The sequence below is a fragment of the Anas platyrhynchos genome, chromosome 3 (genome assembly GCF_047663525.1).
Source record: "Anas platyrhynchos isolate ZD024472 breed Pekin duck chromosome 3, IASCAAS_PekinDuck_T2T, whole genome shotgun sequence".
NCBI lineage: Eukaryota > Metazoa > Chordata > Aves > Anseriformes > Anatidae > Anas > Anas platyrhynchos.
In genome coordinates this window covers 60,161,637-60,181,944 of record NC_092589.1, presented here as the reverse complement: position 1 = coordinate 60,181,944, position 20,308 = coordinate 60,161,637, and the positions used below count along the sequence as shown (strand labels likewise).

The window sequence follows — 20,308 nt, the reverse complement described above, 5'->3', positions numbered from 1 at the left end:
CACAGGGAAACCTGAACATCCTGCCCGCTCCGGTGCTTTTTCTAGGCTGGCTTTTCACTATAAAGACAGAGAGCTAAGTCTGAAGGTATAGATTTGCATTATAAATACATAATTTCCACACATTTCCTTAACGGGAAGGAGAATCCTTCACTTCCTTCCTAAAAACTGGAAGTGCCTGGGGCAAACTGATGCTGATGCTAGCGCTACTTGGCTCCAACTGCACGTGTTAAGGAGCTACAGGTTAAACATGAAGAAACACCTCCAGCTGGTAAATCTAAGGAGACACTGGTAATGCTCACCAAGAGTGAGAAACCTTTACCATTGTGGGTGTTTAAGAACAGGGAACATGGGCATCAGTGAGGAACAACTGAGGTGCGATGGGTCCTGCCTCTGGGCAGGGGTCAGGCAGACAGATTCTCAGTGCTGGGCTTCTTACCTTGTTTCCCAATAAAATCCCACAGACCCAATAAAATCTCACAGCAACAGCTACTGCAGAGAGTGCTGTAGCCTCCACTGATGCTAAAAAGGGGCCAAAACCTCAGTTTTAAATATGATGAGAAAAATGGTAACTATGCAGCAAGGAATTTTTTTTTTCTAACATGATGCAGAGGTAAAGGATCGGCAATGACTCAGAGAAAATAGTTCTGCCCCCTGAATCATTGCTTCCGCTGCTGCCATGTTACCATCTGCGGGCCCCGGGAACTTCCTTCGCCATCTCCCACCCCTCAGCAGGCCCCAAGCAGTTTATCTGCTGGTGTGTGGCCCTATGGTGACCTGAGGCCATCTAGACAGCTAGAGACAGCTACAGACAGTAGATTTGGCAAGGGTTATTTCTCAGTAACAAGTGTTGTGCTTAATTACTGGGGAAAAAAAAATTCTCCAGCGTGCCCCAAAGCATTTTCCATTCTGCAGGCAATGGTCACTTTTCTCAGATGTCAGCTGCATGGATAAAAGTTGCCGTTTACTCAAGAAGATAAGCAAAGCGAGTGTTGCCAAGGCAACTCGGGCCATTTCTCTCCTTATCTGAGCAGGACTACAGCTGTCACTGCATCTACGCAGCTTGATCCTCGCCCCAGCGCATGGTAACACAACACGGCACAACACTGCACCCAGCACGCTGCCGATCGTGGCGTGCCAGAGCTGTGTGCTGCCCTCAAGCTGCCTGACAATTCCTCTTCCTTGCGTACCGCTGTCATCCGCAGCGCTCGGGAGGGTCGACAGAGGAGAGCAGCTTCTTTATTTTCATTCGACAGAGGAGGAAACTGAGTTAGAGAGATGCCACAGCAGAACCAAGACCACAGCCCAGGTCTCTCACACTAAGGAGGTGAAGGGAAGGCACATGCCTACACAGCTCTGCTGTCCTGATCCTCAGCTGTGGTGTCACCTCCTTAGGACCACCAGATGCTGTCCTGTGTAAAAGCACAGCCCCAGGCTGGTCTCTGACAGCCACCAGGCCAGACACAATCTTCAGCTTGGGCTGTATGTGCCAGCCAGTGCAGATTTAAGACAACCTGACACACACACCGAGACACTTGTCCCTTTGCAAGCTGTCCCACCAAGTCCAGTGGAAGCCATCTGAACCATTTTCTGTGCCTCTCATTGAGAGACAGGCAGCGGTCCAGGAAAGAGAGCTTGGTACTGACACTCATTTTTCTAGGAAAACCATTACACAAGCTGCAGTGCCTCTTAATTCACCTGAAGTGCTCCCCATCTGTTAAGACTTCTTTTTAACATGAGGGCAGGAGAACACTATCTGCAAACAATGGCCCATCTCTCACTTATCACTTATTCTCTTTTACCCTCTGATTATATCTTGCCACTGACTAAGGCCTCAGCCCCTTCACATGTGCTTATCTTTACGTGATGTGACTAGCACAACCAAGATCACAAAGAAAGGAGACAAACAGGTCCCAAGTCCAAGACAGAAAAATGTGAAGATAGAACTGGTCTTCCTAGTGTATGTGAGAAAGACAAGCAGTTAGAAAATATCCTTGAATTTTCCTTGGTAAATTTTATAATGGTGTTTATATATGTAGATATTTAGAGCAGCCAATCAAATATTAGTTTTCTGGCTACAGCTGTAATAAATGCCTTCAGCTGAGAAATTGTCATGTTCCTGTAGTGGGAGTGTGATACTTTGCCTTTTAATGCCCTGACTTTGCTTCAAAGCTCTTCTAGTGCTTTTCTTAGAAATGATGAAGCCAAAATCAGACCAGATGAAAACTGTGGAACAACACCTCAAATTCTTGGGAAACATGAAATCTTCCTCCTTCTCCCTCCCTCCTCCCCCTTATATTTTTGTGTGGTGCTGCACAGTTTTGTGTACTGTGCATTTATAATTACTGAGAGACCACATTCGCATTTGGGAAGCAACTGAGGGTCTCAGTTTCCAATGGAATAGGTTTTCCTAGGGATGTTCTCCCAAAAGTTTTACTTGTGTTTAACTGAAATTTGCTTAAGAAAGTTCGAAGCATTTTAAAGGCTTTCCCTCCCCACTTGCAAAGCGGAGAGCTAGTGGCTTCCTGTTAAGGAAACATTTAGTCTGTTCTTGTCTTTGTTAGTCAAGTCTGGCATTCCCCTCCGAGAAAAAAAAAAAAAAAAAAAAAAGGAAAAAAAAAAAAGAAAGAGCACAGTGTTCATAGTGTTTAAAAGAAAGCAGTCAAGTGATGCTAAATTAGCCTATTCCTATATAGCAGCTAACAAGTGTGGGTGTATCCTCCCACGTCTGGCATATGAAGTGGGCTGAGATGACTGACCGCTGACATTCACCACTTCCAGAGACCATCCATTTCTAAGAATACAGTGGCTTTTCATTCCCACAGGGGCTTTTCATTCCCGCATGCCTGTATCTTCTGCACAGTTTTACTCCAGACTGGCACAGCAAGGATGGGCCTTTCCCCCAAATGCGTAGCAGAGGACAGAGGCACAACGCATTAATGACTTCAATCTTTAAGCGGCTACGCCAGCAAGTGAACCAGATAAGTCCCTTCTGGGGCGATAGTGATCGTGTAACTAGGGTGAAGAAAATGGGTTGGATGTCAGCAGCCGTTCCTATGCAACAACTGATCTGTTGTGGCGACTCTCAGGTACAAGAACAGACAAGGTTAAGAGACGTAATATCTGCAGCCACATATTTGTTATTTGTGGAGAAAGTCCGTCACAAATGTTGTATCATGCCAATATTCTGTGGAAACAAAGGGAGACAATAGGAAAGGATGAAAGTGGTTTGACCTTCTTTCTTAGATCAGCATCTCTTACTTAACATTTTTTTTTTTTTAATTTTGCAAACATGCACCTGGCAGAAAAAAAGCACTGCTGCTTGAAGCCACAATGATAGCAACTTTTCAATGTAGCCCATATTATCTTGACACAGCATCAGTGACTTGAGTTACTGTGCAGCTTTTCAAGATACTTCAGCAGCATAGAACAACTGCAGGCTAATCAAATAATGGCAGGATAATCGTGCATGTTCTTTCCCCAGGCATGGCAACCTTGTACTGTGGGCCGGAGGCAACCCTCAGAAAACCCTCACAGTGTGAAACTACTCCCTGTCATGACTGCCAGGCAGGAAAATGCCAAGGACAGCAGCATCACTAAACACTTCTGTTTGCAAGCCATGGAGCTTAGTGCTTCAGCAACTCAGAAGTAATACTTGCCAATGCATGCTCAGAAGCACATGCCTGTCTACGTGGGGCAAATCCTTCAAAATCCCTAGTCATCTCACTTGCCTTCATTTGACAGTGTGTTTTTGAGAGGTACTTGCACAGAACAGATTCTTCTACAATGTTGCATGAGTTTCTTCTGAAGCCTCATCCTTGAGTTTCTTTTGGGTGTCTACTGTATGGTACACATAAAATATGATACCCCAAAATAACCAGCAACCTCTGAAGATCTGAGTGGCAAAGGCAGACATTTCAAAATGATTACTAGTTACATTATATTAAAAAGGATGCTTCTATATACCTCCCTAAGGGGGATATTGCTATTTTTGTGCATGACAAATTCAGCATGCAAGCACGGCAAAACAAGGAATCCACTCACTATTTCCCATCAGCAGGCAGGTGTCAGCCACCTCCAGGACAGCAGGGCTTGTCACACATATGGCTTCTTGGGAAGACAAACACCATCACCCGGAACATACCCCTCTTCCTCCTCCTTTACCCCAGGTTTTATTGTTGAGCATGATGGCACATGGTGTGGGACATCCCTCTGGCCAGCCTGGGTCAGCTGTCCTGGCTGTGTCCCCTCCAATCCAAAACACAGCATCATGTGAGTGTCTACAACGAAAATTAATTCTATCCCACTGAAAACCATGACACATAGCTATTCAAAGACATTTATCACCCAATTTGGCCCTTCTGTGTATTCTTAAAACTGAGTACAGTTTTCTTATGACCTACAGCTGCTTTGTGGACACAGGCCCTACAGGGGAGAGATATACGTCTTCCTTTTTTTGAGTGGGTTATCAGGATGATGCTTCACTCTACATATGTTTAAGAGACTGTATGTTGGTAAAAAGACTTTATATCCAATCTCTACACACACAGGTCTACTCCACCTCACCTAATTGGATTTCAGGATGCATTTGAAATTTCCACACTCCGACAGCCCTTTGACTAACTAGAGTTAGTGTAAAAACAACTGTAAAAAAAAACAAAGGCAAAAAGAGTCACTTCGGTTCTGACCACAGATCTTTGGCCAGTAACTCCACAAGGGATGAAATAGAACTACCTGTACCAGTACAATGTCTGCTTTAGATGCAGCTTGTCATGAAAAAGCTAACTTCTGTCAATATAATTTTCATTTTTTCCTTTGCTGTAAAAGCACAGAGCACCTTTACTCTTGTGTAAATGTGTCTGCTCTGGAAGTAGGAGGCTGCTTGCCCTTAGCTGTACTACTACATATACGTGAAGATGGAATTGTTCAAAAATACCTGTGTAATTTTAAAGCTTACACCACATTTTTAACACAAATGCTCAGGACTTCAGTTTCCATTTCTTTTTTTTTATCAGTATAATCATGCTGATGACAGAGGTGATTTTCTGACAACATAGTTGTGCTGGTCAAAGTTCTGGTATGTAGCTGTAGTAAATACTTTTTACTCATTGTCAGCTGTTGAGTTGAAGCGAGGTACATTAGTATGAAACAGTATTTTGTATATATTTATATCTTTGTGTTTGTTTATGTATTCATACAAACACACTGCCCCATAAATACCAGCAGTGTTTCAGTATAAAACAATATACTTCTCTGACAGTGAGATAGCAATACCAATATGGAGAGTGATATTTGTGTGTGTGATTATTGTAAACCAAGGTTAATTCAAGCAAAGGAACTGTCAGACTGTAATATACTGGCTGAATTTGCCCCTTTACCATGTTCACAGAGTCCCAGAGCCACTGAGGTAGGAAGGCACCTCAGGAAATCACCTAGTCCGAGCCTCACTTCAGAGAAGGGCCAGCTTCAGCAGGGAGCTCAGCACTGTGTCCGGTCAGGTTTTGAGTGTCTCCAAGGATGGAGGTGCTCAAACCTCTCTGGGCAACGTCTTCCTGCATTTGATCATCCTCATAGTAAAAACGTTGTTTGTTCTTTTTTTCTTATGTTTAAGAGGAATTTCCTTTATTTCAGCTTCTGCCCATTGCCTCTTGTCCTGTCACTGGGCACCACTGAGCAGAGTCTGTCTCCCTCTTCTTTGCTCCCTCCCAGCTGGGTATTTGTACACACCTATGAAATCCCCTGAGAACTCTCCCTTCTCCAGGCTCAGCAGTCCCAGATCTCTCTCTGTCTCCTCATCTATCAGGTGCTCCAATCCATTATTTATGGCCTTCTGTTGGTCTTGCTCAAGCCAGTCCCTGACTCACTTGTACCAGAGAGCCTAGCACTGGACCCGGCACTCCAGGTATGTCTCAGAACTGCTGAGCAGAGGGGAAGGATCACCTCTCTTGACCTAGGGGAAACACCTACCCTAACACTGGCCTCTGGACTCTGCCATGAGGGCACATTGCTGGCTCATATTAGCAATGCACCATTGACTCTTCAGCACAGATGAAGCAAAGGCCACTTCTGAAGTTGGGACTTGGACTTCCAAATCATTTAGACACTTCTGAAAATCTCTTCTAGCCTTTCTTACACAAAAAGATGGTCTATGCATAGGTTTGTGACCAGTTTATCTAAGCAGCAGGAGGTTTCTGTGTTCTTAAACAAAGAACCTGTGTTCTGTGTTCTGTGTTCTTAAACAAAGTGAGCCTCGAGTCTCAAAGTCACAGGCCAAGATGAGCCATCAGATCATTTTCATATCACAGTGTTAACATCTCCTGGCCATCCCTGGACTGAACAGTTAGATATGTTCAGGGGTGTTTAGCTTATGCTTATCATCCAGGGAGGTGTCCTGTTTTGATTTGAAGGTATCAAGAGATTCTGGCTCCACCTTGTATTTATTCCAACAGTGAATATCCATAACCTAACTATAACTTTGCCTTCCAGTCTCTGGGTTTTATTTGCCTTTTTTTTACTATTAGCACCCAGTATCTGGATCTTCTTTTTCAAACTGCACCCAAATTTTTGTCTAATTTTTCCAACTACATGTATATCCACTACTCAGTATGATATGAACTCCACCTACACCAAACTGTCTCTTAATTTTTTCACTATTCTTTAAAAAAATAGGACACGAGTTTGTGCATTTGCATGTATTGGACTACTATGAAAACAGATACATTCTTCCAGATAATAATCCAGATGTTTAAATGGACTGGACTGGAGACAACACCACAAAGAATTACAATCAGCAATCTTGCTGGTGAATCCTTCCCAATAAATAAATAAATAAATAAACAAAACAAAATAAAAAAAAAGCTTATTGTAGGAGAAGAATATAGGTATTCCAGAAAGATCATTTTCCAGAAGTTCAACCAGATAAGCTGCAGCATGTCTGCAGCAAAACCTCTTTAATGGGGTCTTTAACAGCTTGAGATGAACTTAGAACTTAAAGGTAACAATTCTTCTTGACCTGTATTACTGTTTCTACTTTTCAACATCTCAACATTCTCAGGCTTCTCACTTTCTTGCCCAGCTCAGGAGATGGTCTTACCTGTTGCCTCCTCCATGCCACAGGTCCCAATCCTGATTGGCAGTGCTTGTGAACAAAAGCTGCTACACCACCACAGCAAATACAGCAGAGAACCAGAGAACATACCTGCTGTGATTGCAAGCGAAGAAAAAACACATGTCATTAGAACTACATCGAAAGAGAAGGCAAGAGTCAGCAAAATTGCTTTATTTAATGACTCTGCTTTCTTGGTTTTGCACTAGAAAGGCTGGAGATACTTTTGTATTACCCTTTTATGTATTAATTCCACAGTGTAGTTAAAGAAAGATCCAGGCTTAGTTTGAAGCCACATTGCTAAATATATAATATGTTAAAATATAACAAATATATAAATATAAATAAAGTTTTCAAGAAGGGAGGTAAAACATTGTCCTCTCTGCTCTGGAAACAGAGTATGTTAAAGAGAAGCTCATGCCTGAGACCAAGAGAAGTCCCCGTTGAAGAAAGCCACCAGGTAAGTTATGTATATTGTTTTACTGATGAATGTTCCACATGATAGCAATCTCATTGCTCTGAATCACCAGACCAATGAAATTTAGAACAAATTTTACTACAGTCTTATTTCCACAGTTGAGAAGGAACCAGAATTCATTCAAAGCTCTGCATTCTTTTTCCTTCAGAAATTATATGGTTTTATACCCAAAAGAGTGACTGGATTACAGACCTATACTTAGTTCGGGGCTTTTATTTTTTCTCCACTGACTTTTTGATAATTAGCGACCCACATATGCAGAGGGTTTCTTTTACTCCCCCTGCTCCCAACTGGCCTCACAGATTCCTGTGACTCACAGAAATTTTTAAAAAACAAACCACCCAGTGTGTGATTTTAGAAGTATCACTTACAGTTTCATTATCACTTATGAGAGGGGATTCCACATACTCTCAGTGCAATGGAAAGGAGTACCCCTTTGCTCATTAAGGCACAGGTAAACGTCAATTCTAGGAAATTTTCTTTCATTCCAAAGCTAGACCCCTAAGCTGTGTCCCTGACTTGGAGCTGTCATATTGACACCATAAATTCTTTAGATTACATCAAGTCAGACCCATACAAACTCCACAGATTTCTGTAAAATACAGATTCGTAAAGACTTCCCTCAGCATCAGGCCTGGATTTCTCCTCTACCATGCCTGGTGTTCATTATTCATCCCAGACCTGCCCCTCATTATGTTAAACAGCAATGCAACCACCAGACTCCAAGGTAAGATGAAGACCTGTGTTTATTTAGGCAGTGTTTCTAACCCAGTGTGACTGGAACAAAAATGCATATCTTGTTTGCTCTTTATGAGAAAGTGGAAGATGAGGGATCTGTAGTTTATCCCCACTACTCAATGTTTATTTTAAATCTTGATAGTTCTGTAAAATAGTTATGATGCTCACAATTTTTCTGAAATCTTGCTATGAAACTTTAATACGACCATTAAAGCCATGAAATTAAAATTACTGCATTAATAACATTATTATTCAGCAACACAATAATATGTTACGAAGCAAGCCTCACTCCTTTTGCACTGCAATCAGAGAAATGTCCATGTCACCCATGCTTGCTAACACAAGTTTATGTCATACCCAAAAATGTACATCAGACATTTACGAACCTAACACTCAAGGTAGGAAATCCCAGAACTTGTCACCTTTGCTCTGTGCCTTAGAACAAAGTCCTTTCATGTTCTCATAATAACTTTTTCCAACCTGTTGCCATCTCTGCATGCTGGCTAGTCATTTGGTGAGCAGCTAGTTGGTCTTTCGTGTCCTCTCCTTTGCTCAGCGCCTAGCATCACACTTTACCTACTACTCAAAATCGTCTCTGAAAATAGAATTACTCAGAGACTCTTGATCTGGCCTCATTGCCAAAGCATCTGAGTATTTCTACACATTAGCTAATCTTTGTTCGTAAGTCCTGCGACGTGAGGGGGTGGGACAATCCACATTTTACACATAGGGAACTGAAGCACAAAGCGATTAAGGTCAAAAGTTTCCATTACTTCTGTGTATTCCCTAGGACCTGGTTTCTCAGATTATTTGGTACTACACTTTCTGTCTTAAAAGCACAGTACGCATCGCCTCAGCTACAGCTGTGGGAACTCAGCGCTGCTTCATGTCGGACCCGAGCTCTCCACCCACACATGCGTAATACAAGGAACACCCAGTCAGTCACCACCTCTGACAAGGTAGATTTCAAAAACTTGCCCGGCACCGCACAGAAATTTTGTGGCAAAGAAGAGGATGAGGTACAGTTTCCCAGGCCAGCATGCAGTCACTGCTAACACGAGGCTGTGTTTGCTCTCACTGCGCCTCCGGCACGCGCTTTCCGAGTGACACAGTGAGCACGAGAGAGAGTCCTAGGGGAACAGGGGGTTATCTCTGTATCCTGCTATCTCTGCCACACATCCCTGACTCCCCTGGGCAAATGTTTTACACACAGTGGAGGAGACAAACACTCTCAGGGATCATGCTTTGTGACTTGAGTGTTTTCTAATCCTGGGGAGAGCGATGTGACACACTGGAGGCAGAGAAGGAAAATAATTCCATCCTGTAGGATCATATTAATTGCCCCCTCTGCTCCAGATGGTTCATTTACAGGACTGCAACCATCAACCCTCTTCACAGATCTCTGTCCCTTAGGTTAGTGGACCAGACCACCTGCCTCCATCAGACATGTCATGGGCCAGCTGGCATCACAGATGATGTAGGAATGGGGCTTGAACACCAGTCCACACTCAAGCACACACATTTCTGTCCACTCCCTTCCATTTTCTCCTTCTCATTCCTCCTTTCTTCCCATTCAAGTTCCACCGATTTCTTTCTCATCCCTCCGATCTTGTTGTCTTAAACTTTCAGTCTGTGTTCCTCAAGCTATTCCACTGAGCTCCAATCTCTTTGCTTTACCAAGTTCCAGTCCTCTTTTCTAGCCCTTCTGGCTCAGTCTTCATCTCTTCATTATTCATATTATTAGCCATTTAGATGATAACCTTCACCTTCCCTGTTTTCCTCATCTTAGTCTCTTTCCTGGACTCCTCCTGTCACTGTCCCACTAAGTCTCTTGCTTTACTTGATCTTTTCTTCTCTAGTTGCTTCCTTTTCTTATCCCATGTTTTAGCTCCTAGTATGAGTTGACTCTCTTTCCATCACCAATTTCCCCAGAACTCAATTCTGTTCTAGTACCACTAATTAGTGAATTGCTTCACCGCGTCTCTTCCCGTACACAGCTTTTCAGCTTCAGATTCCCCATCTTCCACAGAAACCATCCAGTGTCCCCAGTTCACTTTCGCCAGCTCTGAAATTCAGTTTTCAACTTCAGACACCAGCAATCACCACCAACTCTCATCTACTGCTCTAACAACACCAGGCCCTTCCTGAGCCACAGACAGGTATTTCCCTCTTCTTCATGCTATCAGGATGAAAGCCACTAAAAGCAGGAGAGAGAGGAGCTCCCTTGCCTCTTACATTTCCTCCTACCTGCATTTGGACTAGTGGGGGGGCAGCAACTGTAGGAGGTCCAGCCTTGCCCTACTGGTCTGAGCTGGATCACACCGTGGACGATGTGGGACCTGCGAGGAGATAGCATGTGCTCTGTCACACTTGTAGGACATTAGTGTACTTGAGCTCTGTGTAAAGCTGGTTTGGTCTGGTGGAAGATCAATGGAAAAAAAAAATCAATAAAATGTGGCTTGATCCAGAGGAAAATGATGATATTTCTGTTCCTGTTATTAACATGAAAATTTATATTTACCTGAAAAGTTATATTTTCCTGCATTTTACTCATTATAAAAACCTCCATTTATATTTACAATATTGACAAAATAAAAACAAATGGCACAAAGTGAAAAACAAAGGAGCAGAACTACAGCTTCATGTCTTTTAATTTTTGGTTATTCTTTTTGGCACATGAGGAGACCTGGGCTCTTCTTCCACAGCTAATATCACCAGATGGTATAATCCTGGGTAAGCTGCTTGCAACTTTGCATGCTGATCCTCCCCTACTCTATTTAGAAATATTTAATTGGATTAACCTCAGTAAGATTCCTAATTGCTATTCTGTGATTAAACTTAGTTCCTTGGTGCTTTCTCTCCTACCCAGAAAATACGTAATTATTTATTTAAGTGCCACAGGTCGGAGACTGAGAAACTCCTCCTGCATACTTTGTTCTTTGGCATAGCTCAGAGATTTCCTTACTTCACCAGGTAAAGGGTAAAGGAAATATAGGTTTGTCCCTGTCCTTGCCTAGCTTTCTGTAGCAGAGACAGAAATTAAATAGTGCCAACCACATTCTGTACGCATCCCCTCCCCTGCGCCACTGGGCAACAGAGGAAATTGCCACTTCCACTTGTGTTCACCCTGAAATATTTTCCAGGTGCAAGTATTTGATCTGACTTCTGGTGGTTTCAAGTCACTCAGAAGCCATTTCTTGGATAGCATGCAAGCACGTTGTTCGCAGAAAGCAACACGGACAAGCCAAAGCATGGGGTGACCTCTCCAGCTCCAGCCAGGAGACAGGGAAGCACCATGGGCTTATGCAGGGGCTCCTGCGTCACACAGCCAGCAGCTCACGTGAAGGGAAAGGCGAGCCCACCTGCAACTCGAGCAGTGTGGGGTACTGCTGTGAGAAGCTAAGGGGAATTCACGTGTGGTCCCTCATTACAGAACCACCTGGAGTTTGATCTTAAAGTCTTTACTCACATGTGCAAACAGCAAGAGCTTTGGAGTGACATTTCTTTGAGTTGCAAACACCACATCCCTGACGCATAAATCTTTCTGTTGCTGTAAGTTTCGGCTCCACACAACGGGGCATCAGAGCACCTTAAAGAAAAAGTTGCTGGATTTTTTTTTTTTTTTGAAGGCAAAATGATTTATTTTTTCCACAGCCTTCTACCTAGAAAAGAACAAACTATTTTAAGTTAGGCTTTCCCTCTTTCTTATCCCCTCCCCTCCCAAAATGCATTGTGGAGGTAGACACCAGACATATCATCCAAAAAAATATGTGGTTTAACAAACATGGAAAAAACAAGAAACTGGGTTTTAGCAACAGTGATACCAAGCAATTTTATAAACCGGTTTTGCCCAATCTTGTAATTAAGACATACGGCTAAAACGCATGCTCTAATTTCATTAGAGAGACGTTATATCAATTTGTTCTAAATAATAATCGATGGATAAACATTGAGCAGATATGCTAAGTACTGAACTACAGCAAGAAATGGGTAAATGTGCGTAGGTGCCTCTAATCTGCAAAAATGCTCATGAAACGGTGCATGTTCAATTAGGGGATTTACCTGTGATGAGCAATTCACATGTTGAATTAGCTATGCACTACAACAGCGCTGTGTTTTTTTATACACAGTTCAGTGGAACTAGGCAAACTACTGCAGAGCTTCGTTAGAATCGTGCAGGACTTCATTAGAAGGAGTTGCCCTCTCTGCCTGGGATAGCTTTGATTCCAGGAAGTTTTTTTTGCAGAGTTTGCAAGCTTCTAGGTCGAACTTTGAAGTGACGCTGTTGCTCTACTTTGGCCTGTTGTAAACCATTCCCACGCCAGTGCCACCTGTCCTATCTATGAAGGAGCTATTCTCTCTGCAAAACAGGAGGGCAGAGGTAATCCTAGCTTCATTAATCCCCAATTATGATACGCATGCCAAGCAACCAAGGTAGCAGAACAGATCTTGCTTCTGCAATCTCCACACGAATCTACCACAATAGCAGAGGGTGCAGAGATTACTTCCTCCCTGCATCTCTAGGGATTCAATTTACCATAGAAAGAGAAAAGAGAGAGACTAGATAGACACCTGCTCCGACAGTCAGTGTAACGTACCTGCGAAAATAGTCCCAGGAGTGCAGGGACTGTAAGCAAATACCATTCCAGGAGTTAGGCCCTGGTGTGTGACCAGGGATTACTAGTGACTGCTATTCCCGATGAAGGAATTTACAAGCCACACAGGCACTAAGATATAAACACTACTGATGATCTTGAAGCACCATATGAACAGGCTGAAGCTCATCCCTCCATTATGCTGTCTCTATCGTCTCAAGATTCAACCTTCTGCTCCACTTCTCTATCATCCGTGCACGTGTACACAGGTGTACGTGCTTACTGGAGCACACAGCCCATGTGGTACTTTCATGATAGGAATCTAGTTCTGCACTCTGTGTCGATAATGATTCAGCCAGAATCGCTGCCTGCAGGAAACTGCACGCTGACATCTCAGCTTTCCATTTCTGGACACTCCATTCCTTGCTGCCCCACAGATCTGTCCACTGCCAAAAGCCTTGTTTTTGTTGACATATTTCATGCCTAATAGTTTATTTTCCCTCCGCCAGGCCCTTCTAAACCCTTTGACACTTGAACTGCAGACACTATTCTGTGTTTCTCAGCAGATGATGTGACACAAGGCAATCTCTTTGATACTCATTCTCTCTCTTTCTAGTTGCAAACTGAAACCATCCCTGAAATGCAGCCACTTCTCCAAGCGAATGTCACAGCTGCTCCTCAGTGCACACCTAAATGACTTTATTTAGGCCAGGAAAATAGGATACCATAAATCCACCAAAATTGCAAGGGGAAACCTATGAAGGCAGAAAGAATTGGCCTCATCAAAACACGTCAAGCCAGTGCAGCTGGCTTTGTTACTGCAGTAACAAATTCCATGGAATATTTAATGACTGTGAACTCCTTGCGTTTCTGCCTTGTGTTTTCATGAAATTTCATGACATGCTAGTAGGAATTAGCCATATGGTTAGTGTGTTCCTCTCATCTATTTTCAAAACAAATGCATTCAAGCAATGTATATAACCATAAAAGGGAAAAATGGCAGAGCTATAGAATGAGAAGACCTAGGATATCTGGATCAGCTGGGCACTGGTCTTTTTAGTTTGTCTGACTGCTTGCTGCTCTACAAGCCAGGTGTGACCCAGCTAGGATAAAGTTGTACATGTTGTAATTAAATTTCTTGTGTTGGACTTTCAGTCTTCACCTTGTCCACTGTGGGCTATTTCCTTCAATCCATCTTCAGTTATCATGTGAAAGCACCTGGTTAGCTTTCTTACACACAACATCTATTCTTCTGATGAGAGAAGACTTGAAAGGTAAACATATATTTATTTAATAGAAGTTTATTTAAGAGGAGTTTATCAGTATTTCAGCAGCATTACCACTTGAAAAAAAATAATAAATATGGTTTTGCAGTGGAAAAAAACAGCATTCTGTAAATCTGGTCTACCAAATGAAGAAAATTCTCCTCTAAAGAGTATGGATTAGAAAGCACACAATTTGCATACTTTTGGACAATAAAAATTACAAGAACACAGCCAAAATCAGAAATCTACGGCCCCTAAGAAGGTCCCTGTCCCACACAGGGAATATGTGGCTCCACCATGAAAAGGAATTCCTACTCCATGCAAGGCAGGTCAACACACAGAGAGGTGCATTTGCTTGGTGCAGGTGATCCAAGTCATAGAAACCTCAATTTCATGTTCTAGGACCGTGAGGATGGAAACACAACTACTTAGGGTGCTCCATATAGACTAGAGATGAAAAGACTGCTCTAGCACCTCCTAGATGTGATATGCTACTTCTTTCACCACTATTCCTAAATCTACCTGGGCCTACTTTGATTTCTCTCCACCTGAATTTATAACAGTAATTTATAGTAAGCAGTTTGTGGGCTGTGTTCCGCAGCTGCAGAAATTACAGATGTTGGGGCACGTGACATGAAAACACATTCCCTGTTATGTACACAGCAGAAATCTTACCAAGCTCTCTGTGTGGAGACAGGACTAAATGATTACATTGCTGTTACCAATAAGTGCTGTCACTGCAAAAAATGGGGAGTTCCTTCTCCATGAAATCAGTATGAATCAGAAGAAATTCCGTGGAAAACAATATCATTTTTGAGATAAAACACATGATCAGCGTCACCCCCACAAACACAGAGTAAATCCACGTTTACAAAACAAATTACCATTTTCCTGGTGGGGGGTAGTTGTTTCCTAAAAACTAACAGTTTACAGACTCTTTAATTTAGTAAACGCTGGTAAATTCCCAGCATAAACCTTCTTCTCAGGAGGAATTTTTCTTGGGGAAATTCTGGCACTGTTAGTACAGGGCGAATTGATTTTCTCTCCACTTGGAAAACTAGATTGAATTTCTGGCCACTCATAAAACACTCACGTTATTCCCCGTGCACAGAATCTGCGTTACGCAAAGGAAATGCCTTTCCTCTGCTTTTGAAAGTCCAGGAATGAATTCACTTCCTCATTGTCATTGAAAACGGCTGTGAGCTTTGACTGTGTCCAGGATTGTTAACCTCTTCAAATATGAGATATTGAAACCTATTCAATACTTAACACTCTTGCGGTAAAACCCCACTTAGACTGTTTTGCCGGTGTTATGACAAATGAGATTAAATCTGACACCTACACCAATTATTCTAAAACAAGACTTACAGTAAGATTTACCAGACCCCTCATACAACTCAAATCTCTGATGAAAATAAAAGCGGCTGTTCATGAAAGAGATGCTGTATATCTAGCAGAAGTAATGAGGCTGATGACACAGAAGGAACTGATGAAGTTTAATGGCCTGTGTTATTGAGGAGGTCAGACGAGATAATTACAAGTATGAGAAGCCCACCAGAAACAATCATGATATCTGTATTTCTTGCATATTTCTTCTCTTTCCTCCACGTTCAGACGATTGGGGGGCAATTAAAAAATTATACATGGAAAAGAGTAACAAGCTTCATTCTGTATGATTCATGACTAAATATTACCTTCACATGATCACTTTTTATTCACTTAGAAGTCCCTCCACAATTCCATTGCTAAGAGCTGTTGAGGAGTAGAGATATTTCCATCCCAGTAGAAAATGGTGTCAACAGTTCTCCCATATTAGTAAGGAATGATACAGAGTCATTCATTCACGTATTCACCAAGCACATGGAAATTAACCACAATTTAAAATACCTTCAAAGAGTGTGAGGTTGGCTTAGTAAGTGGAAACATGCATTAGAAAATTCATTATTGGAAATATCTAGAAAATTTGAGAAAAGGTTGCACTGAATTCTTCCCATTTGTTTTGTGCAAACTGCATATATTCTGGGAGAAAATGAAAAGTTCAAGTGAGACTAGATTTCACTGGGAAAGGAAAGACAATATGGCATTTTCAAGACCTGTAATTTTGGCAAGTCTGCTGAACTGCAGGCTGATTGGTGACTGACTGCAATTATATGTTGAAACTGCTCAGGGAATAAAGGACAGAGGAGCAAGGGCTTTAATTTGGTGAACATGCATTAGTTAGCTCCATTCCCCAACCCTTCCCATTCACCCCCAGAGGGTATAGCTCTGCGTTAAATGCTTACTTCACATTTAATGTTAGAATAACAGCTTATATAATCTCATCAGAAGGGAATCTACAAGAGAGGTAAACAGCAGTTGTTCCCATCAGACTACATATACACAAGGCATTGTCTTCACCCAACTATTTCCTTGTGAGCCAACTGCTGACTTAGGGATGCTGAACTATTCACTGAAACAAATAACTCAAAAATCCAGACTCTGCTTTATGGCTCCCTGCTGTGGTGTGCACTACACATTTAGGCAACACAGATGTCCCAGCCAAAGTATTCAGGTGAAGACTAAAATGGGTAGGCTTGTACTACCAAGACAGCCGCATGCATTAAGGCATGCTGACTACTACTGCTTTAGAAAGAGAAGACCATCTCTGTGCACAGCCCATCCCTTCAGAGCATTATCTATGCAGTCCTTTGTGCTTACAGCCCTCAACTTAAATCAAAGACCATTACAATATTAATGGTTCACAGTTAAGTCTGCTACGCTTGGACAGTAACTCTCTTGAAGCAGAAACCATGGTTTGTAAATATGCGTAGGATCTGTGTGTCTTGGTGTTAAGATACTGCAAATATAACAAACAAAATTAATAAACAAAAGATTCCGTCCTGAACAGTTTGTGGTCAAAACTAAACAAGTAAGATACAGAAAAGTGTGAGAAAAAAAACACATCCTTACACTTGCTGTACAACTGAGAAGGCAAGGCACTAGAATACCAAGCCACAGCCCAAAATCCCACAGGAAAATTGTGGCAAAGTGCAGGCTGGAAAGTTATCAGGAACAAACCACCCCATTTCTGTACTATTTGCTAGGCATCTTCTCAACCACTGTGAGAAACAGTGCACTGAGCTAGCCAGGCAAGCCTTTGATTTGGCCTCCTACAGCTGTCCTAATTTTCTTCAATTTAGCCACAAGCCCTGCCTCAGCCTGTTTCACAATCCACTGAAAGCACTTTGCTCTCCTAGACAAAAATATTTTTGGTCTTTTGCTCATTTCTTGTTGGGGGCTTAGATGAATTCTGTGTTATACACTGCAGAGGGTCAGTAATGCTGGGCTTTGCTGCTATCTCAAACGTACACACACACACACATATCCCCACACTTATCAGAGGCCCTGAGGGTTGACCCAGTATCGACAGATATAAGAGGAATGTAAGATAGATAAAAATCAATTTGGAAAGATTTTACCTTTACCATGACAAACTTTTCACACTTTTCACAGAATCTCTAATATAACACTGCTGGAAAAGCACTCTGAGATTCCGACTTGCCCACTACCTCCATGCCATGAGGCAGGACCAGCCATACTTTGTCTATTTATAGCTAATATAACCTGTTCTTAAAGACATCCAACATTTCCCTCCACAGGTAATTTACTGAAATGTGTCACCAGCCTTAATGGTACGATATTATTCTTGATCTTTAACCTGCATCTCCACAAAAGTAGCCAGAACAAGATCTGAACTTTCAGCTGCTTTGGATCCCACTGCAATACCAGCCCTCTTACTTCTGACATTTCTATCAGCAGTATTAAGAAGAAGAAAATACAAAAAAATAAAAAAAATAAAAAAAAAAATGAAAAGCAGGGAAAAGCAGAGGAAGAGAAGATGGAAGCTTGGGATAAGCTTGGGATAAGTAGGAAGCTCTACTTCCAGTACAGCCCTTGCCACAAAACATGTTAGAAGTCTCCTTGGGAATCTGGAGTTTCTCTTATTTTATTCAGATGAGTGTATGGAAAATTCATAGAACCAGTTCCACTCTTTCTATCTAAATGGCAGAGAAGAGTTTTGGTAATTTCTTTTTATTTATTTATTTATTTATTTTTTAACCATCACTACTTAGTTCAGTAGTAAGCACCAATTTTCTGTCTGATACAGGTTTAAGGGATTTTCCTCCCTGTTTCTCCTCTATACTGACAAGCCCTTCTCATCACTTCTCCGCCAGGAAAAGAAGTAATGAAAGGGCTCCTGGAAGACAGAAGTGCTGAACTCAAGCGTGACCTCAAGCACTGCTATTGCAATAGAAGGGATTTCCCTTTTATGATCCTTTTCCTCCCTTCTAGATGAATCACACCTCTTACAGAACAATCTGATACCAAAAGACCTGGCTAGTGATTGAGCTATTAAAGCCTGAATGTTGCTATCATAAATATTGTCACAGTCATGATCCTGTGATAGAATGCGACAGAAGTACTGTCTTCACAATGAGCCTTTCCTTATGCAACCTCTAAAACATTCAGTGATGATGTTCTGAACACACCGAGGTCTTGGTATAACCTACGGAGCATAAGCTCCTCCTTCTTGCACAGTAAAGAGAAGTGAAATAATTAAAAAAAAATTAGAGAAACAAAGCTGAATGGGGCCTTGGGAAATTAACTCTTACTTCCCAAGCACCATAAACAATCATCGTTGATTGATGTGCACGCTGTTTACTTAAATCCCCTCCAAAGATGGCTATTCTGCAGCTTCACTAGACAGCCTACTCTAGGGTTATACTAATTTTGCCACTTCTAAGTTGTTGGATGTTTTTCCCCTCCTTATGCCTAGCCAGAATATAGGTTGCTGGAACTCAAACTCCCTATTTCTTATCCTGTCTTGAATGGCAAGGACAACTTACCCATTCCCTATGACAGATATGTCTATGTATACATACACAGAAATATGCGTCATATATATGTGTGTGCATATACGCACACACTTCAAAGAAAAAAAATTTCCCTGTCTTTATATATATATATGTGTGCGTGTTTATATTATGATATAATGTTTATATTTGACAGAAACAGTGGGATAAACTATGGTGTATAATTACAAGCAGTATATCTGAAAAGAGGAATGTATATTCATGTATTTGATAATTATTGATGTTGTTGATGTTTTTAAGCGTATTGCTGTATTGCCTAGGAGATCCGTTTAACAAGACTGAACTTCATTTTGTGCTGTGCAAACTCAGATCAAATGAATTCCTGCCATCCTGCTCAGACCTGTATGATAAACATCAGCCTTAGCCACGTGCAATCAGCGTTTAGTTTATTAAGGAGTAAATAGTAATTATGAATATTCAGATGTGCTTAGAGTAACAAAAATAAGCTGTTGCCATTTCAGTTGTTCCTCAGACTCGCTATTTCCCTCGCAGGCTCTCAGCTAATACCTGCAGAATACATGTTAGTCCCTTTACTCACTCTTATTTTCCTTTCCAGGATCAACAAACAAACAAAAAACAACACAAACAAAAGGAGCTAGAACCACACCTCTATCAATTTGCTGTAGTTTTACATAAAAAGCGGGGTATAAGTCAGCTCCTTTTTCCCTGCTTCCTACCTTAACTCCTCATTCTCACTCCACGGTGGAAATCACCATCACTTCAGATGTTCTCTGTGTAGCTAGCTGAGAGTCACAGAGAAAAATGGTTTGGGTAAAAATATACACACCTGCACTTATATACACATGTATAGCTGTTTTCTAATCAGATCACTTAAATAACCCAGTACCTTGGCACACCCAGGGGGATAAGGAAAAATGTCCAGGAGCAGAGAATGGCAAGTTCTGTTTTAAACTGACTTCACTGCTGAAGGAAGCATACTCGGGGTAAACCACACCCCAGCTGCTGCCCTAGTTATGCAAGTAATCACTCAGGCCCTCTCCCCTCAGGCATCCAGCCTCCCTGGATCTCAGTCAACCCTCAGACCATCAATCCTTAAGTGCGGAGCCTTACCTACCTAACTACTACCTTCCAAGGCAACTGAGAGGCTAGGCCAAAAAAAATAAATATATATATATATCTTTTGTAATAAATCTCTCTAGAGAATGGGGTAAAAAAAAAAAATAAAAATGGAAAGTATTATTATTTTTCCAGCTATG

The 20,308-nt window shown here is 41.8% G+C and overlaps 1 long non-coding RNA gene across 1 annotated transcript; it reads right to left on the bottom strand.

The window, feature by feature from the left end:
• Nucleotides 1-955: 955 nt before the first annotated feature.
• On the bottom strand, nucleotides 956-20,116 carry LOC113843219 (uncharacterized). Its single transcript, XR_003496429.3, has 4 exons — nucleotides 19,769-20,116; nucleotides 7,091-7,198; nucleotides 4,042-4,245; nucleotides 956-3,184 (listed from the first exon to the last, which is right to left on the bottom strand). It is a non-coding gene; the product is annotated as an uncharacterized lncRNA (long non-coding RNA).
• Between the last annotated feature and the right edge of the window lie 192 nt (nucleotides 20,117-20,308).